General features: G+C 40.3%; 1 non-coding gene across 1 annotated transcript; it reads left to right on the top strand.

The window, feature by feature from the left end:
* Positions 1–206: 206 nt before the first annotated feature.
* On the top strand, positions 207–310 carry LOC148568703 (small nucleolar RNA R71). Its single transcript, XR_015881601.1, has one exon. It is a non-coding gene; the product is annotated as a small nucleolar RNA R71 (small nucleolar RNA).
* Positions 311–4,749: the final 4,439 nt, after the last annotated feature.

The following is a 4,749-nucleotide window of genomic DNA, read 5'->3' as shown; positions in this document are numbered from 1 at the left end:
CATGGTTCAGCTCCATGACTCCCTTAGTGTTGTGTCTCTCTGAAGCATAGTAGTACTCATTCTCAGCCACTGTCTCAATCACTTCAATGGCTTCTTCCACAGTCTTTTTCCTGTTCAATGAACCTCCTGATGAATGGTCTACAGCCTTCCTTGATTCATAAGAAAGTCCATCATAGAAAATATGCAATTGCACCCAGTCATGGAACATGTCTGGTGGGCATTTCCTTGTCAAATCCTTGAACCTCTCCCATGCCTCGTAGAGAGTTTCACCATCTTGTTGTCTAAAAGTCTGAACCTCAGATCGAAGCCTATTGACCTTTTGTGGGGGGTAGAAACGTGCCAGAAACTTGCTTTCCACCTCATCCCAGGTTGTTAGGCTCCCCCTTGGGAATGATTCCAGCCACTTAGCTGCCTTATCCCTAAGTGAAAATGGGAACAAGAGCAGTTTATAGGTATCTTCCTGGACTCCATTGGACTTCACAGTGTCGCAAATTCTCAGGAATTTTGTGAGATGTTGGTTTGGATCTTCATTAGCACTCCCACCAAATGAACAATGATCCTCCACAAGTGATATTAGCTGTGGTTTGAGTTCAAAATTGTTGGCCTGAATGGGTGATTTCTGAATGCTGCTACCACAATTCCCAGAGGTTGGGTTTATGTATGAACCAAGAACCCTCCTCTCGGGAATGGCATTGTTTCCATCAGCTCTCTCATGGTTGTGAACTTCTCTATCCATGTTGAGATCTAGAGCTTCCTCAAAATTGTCCTCAGATTCTCCTTCAGATTCTTCTTCTCCCAGTACTCTCTTCCCTCTTGCTTCCCTTCTAAGTTTATGAAGGGTCCTCTCTGGTTCGGTATAATGAGGAGTTGATGTCTCTCCTCTCCTACCTGTCATACAAAAACACAGCACAGGCAACAAACAAGTGAAATACTCTTGGTTAATGGAAGAGTATGGTTAGAGCAGTTGAGGAATTAATTCAAATAGTTAGTGAGTCAGTGAGTTAGTTGCTTGAATTTAAAGGCATAAAGAAAGAAAGCATGTAACAGAGTGCAGAAATTAAAATTCAACAAGTAACTTGAACTGAATTAACAAAGCAAGAAAAATGCTCAATCTAGTTAACTTCCAATTTGAGAATTGTCAATCGAAAACCAATCCCCGGCAACGGCGCCATAATCTTGATGCTACGATTTTAAGAAATTGCACGATCGGCAAAAATTCCTTCCGGCAAGTGCACCGGTTATCGTCAAGTAAAAACTCACAATAGAGTGAGGTCGAATCCCACAAGGATTGGTTGAGTGAGCAATTCGGATTAGAAGTGTGTTCTAGTTGAGCGGAATCAAGATTTAGATGAGAATTGCGGAATGTAAAATTGCATGAATTAAAGAGCGAGAAGCTAAATTGCTGAAATTAAAAAGGGATCGGGGTGATTGCATGAATTTAATTGCAGAATGTAAAGAGAAGTGATAGATCAGAAATGGGGAATTCATTGGGTTTCAGGAGATATTGAGATCTCCGAATCAAACATTTTTTTTTCCCTTCCTCAACCAATGCATTCATTGAATTTTGCTTGGCAATCTTATATGATTGGATCCCAATCCCTTGGCTCACCAATTCTCTCTAAAAACAAACAAATTCCCAATCCCTTGGTTTAAATGTTCATAAGAAGAGATGATGCTCGATCACTGATTATACCACACAGTTTCATGAACCACAATTTGGTAGGATTACATGTCACAATATCCATCCAAACCCCAATCCAATTCACTGTGAGAAAGCTTCTCTAGCATGAATCCTCCATTCCTTTCCCAAGGTTCCGAAGGATTCCAATTATGGATAGTTTCTTTCCCAAGACAACTAACCAATGGAATTAGATCGAGAAGCTTTCTAACAAAATTCAAGAGAAAAGATTGAAGAAGAAGATAAAAACTATTATTGATTCATTGAATTACAATAGAGCTCCCTAACCCAATGAAAGGGGGTTTAGTGAGTCATAGCTCTGAATGATATTACAAAAAGTATGAAAACTAGAAAAAGTGATCCCCCAAAATTCCCCCGAGTTAAATTCTATCCTATTTATACACTTTCTAAATTGAGCTTCTGTTGTGTTTCTTGGGCTTTGAGGCCTTTCCCTGATTTCCTTTTGCTTTGGGTTTATGATCCATAATCCTGATGAGGCTGCTGATCCAATTCTATAACATTCATTGAGCCAACTTAGTGATAATCAAGTAATGACACATGACTCAACAATTTGAAATTCCAGACTCATCAATTCTTCAGGCCCAATCCCATAAACCATGATATTCAATTGGGTTTCATACCAGAGTACGTTTAAGTTAATGTTTGTGCTCAAATGCTAACTTAAACTGCAATATCTTTGGCCCAGAAACCTTTTCAATTAGTGGCGTTTAAGTTGCAGTTTAAGCTTAAACTGCAACTTAAACGTTGGACACTCCTGGAGGTGGTATAATTCATGCACGTTTAAGCTTCAGTTTAAGGTTAAACTGAAGCTTAAACGTGGAAATGGAAGAAGGCAAGTCTGGAGTGTGGAGTTGTCGAACACGTTTAAGCTTCAGTTTAAGGTTAAACTGAAGCTTAAACGTGGAAATGGAAGAAGGCAAGTCTGGAGTGTGGATTGTCGAACACGTTTAAGCTTCAGTTTAAGGTTAAACTGAAGCTTAAACGTGGAAATGAAGAAAGCAACCCTGGAGGAGAATGGTCGAACACGTTTAAGCTCCAGTTTAAGGTTAAACTGAAGCTTAAACGTGGAAATGAAGAAAGCAACCCTGGAGGAGAATGGTCGAACACGTTTAAGCTCCAGTTTAAGCTTAAACTGGAGCTTAAACGTGGAAATGGCTCCCTGGTGCATTTCTCATTTCTGGCGTTTAACTTCCAGTTTAAGGTTAAACTGGAGGTTAAACGCCACTTTCAGCTTTTCCTCAGCTTTCATGATTTTGGCGTTTAAGCTCTAGTTTAAGCTTAAACTGGAGCTTAAACGCCACTGATAGTTCCCAGCATTATATGGCTTGGTAGTTTGAGTTCCAGTTTAAGCTTAAACTGGAACTTAAACTCCACATGTGATATTCAAGCTTCCTTTATTGATTTTGTTGCTTCCTTGCCTAGCCTCTTCTTCCCTGAAATCATCCAAACAACTGCATCAAAGTCTTGCAAAATTTCATGAGAAATCTTCCATTCATAGCGTTCAAGTAATATAACTAAAAACTCATGGAATTTGCATCAAAATCATACTGTTTGGATGGTTCATTGCTTTGTTATTCATTTAACCATTCTTGGTTACTTTAAGCTCAAGAAAATGCATAAAACAACTAAAACTAACAGAAAAATGCTAGTGAAACTAGCCTAAGATGCCTTGGCATCATTCAGGCTGAATGCTGTTGAGGCAATGAAGCATCCAGATACATCAAAATACTGCATGCGTGTTGATATTATTGACTCCCTGGTAGAGGAGACCAACATGGCTAAGAGTCTCGAATCAGAGCTAGAAGACATCTTTAAAGATGTTCAGTCTGATCTGGAGGGGTCAGAGGAAATAAAAAAGCATCTGAAAATTCCTCAGGAAGAGGAGAAACCTCCTAAACCCGAGCTCAAACCACTACCACCATCCCTGAAATATGCATTTCTGGGAGAAGGTGACACTTTTCCGGTGATCATAAGCTCTGCTTTAAATCCACAGGAAGAGGAAGCACTACTTCAAGTGCTAAGGACACACAAGGCAACTATTGGGTGGTCCATAAGTGATCTTAAGGGCATCAGCCCAGCAAGATGCATGCACAAGATCCTATTGGAGGACGACGCTAAGCCAGTGGTTCAACCACAGAGGCGGCTGAATCCAGCCATGAAGGAGGTGGTGCAGAAAGAAGTCACCAAGTTACTGGAGGCTGGGATTATTTATGCTATTTCTGATAGCCCCTGGGTGAGCCCTATCCAAGTTGTCCTCAAAAAGGGAGGCATGACAGTGGTTCATAATGAAAAAAATGAACTGGTTCCTACAAGAACAATTACAGGGTGGCATATGTGTATTGATTACAGAAGGCTCAATTGGGCCACCAGGAAGGATCACTTTCCTTTACCATTCATAGACCAGATGTTAGAAAGACTAGCAGGTCATGAATACTACTACTTTTCGGATGGCTATTCAGGTTACAACTAAATTGCAGTAGATCCTCAAGACCAAGAGAAAACAACATTCACATGTCCTTTTGGAGTGTTTGCCTACAGAAGGATGCCTTTTGGTCTGTGTAATGCACCTGCAACCTTTCAGAGGTGCATGCTCTCTATCTTCTCTGATATGGTAGAGAAATTTTTGAAAGTCTTCATGGATGACTTCTCAGTATTTGGAGACTCGTTCAGCTCCTGCCTTGACCATCTAGCACTTGTTCTGAAAAGATCCCAAGAGACCAACCTAGTTTTAAACTGGGAAAAATGTTACTTTATGGTGACTGAAGGAATTGTCCTTGGGCATAAAATTTCAAACAAGGGAATAGAGGTGGATCAAGCTAAAGTGGAAGTAATAGAAAAATTACCACCACCTGCCAATGTTAAGGTAATCAGAAGCTTTATGGGGCATGCAGGATTCTATAGGAGGTTTATAATGGATTTTTTAAAAATTGCAAAACCTCTGAGCAATCTGCTAGCTGCTGACACGCCATTTGTGTTTGACACATAATGTCTGCAGGCATTTGAAACTCTGAAAGCTAAGCTGGTCACAGCACCAGTTATTTCTGCACCAG

Source organism: Arachis ipaensis, chromosome B4 (assembly GCF_059453495.1).
Source record: "Arachis ipaensis isolate K30076 ecotype BB chromosome B4, ASM5945349v1, whole genome shotgun sequence".
In the NCBI taxonomy this organism is placed as follows: Eukaryota; Viridiplantae; Streptophyta; class Magnoliopsida; order Fabales; family Fabaceae; genus Arachis; species Arachis ipaensis.
Note: the sequence above shows the minus strand (reverse complement) of the source record. Positions and strands in the feature narration are given on the sequence as shown.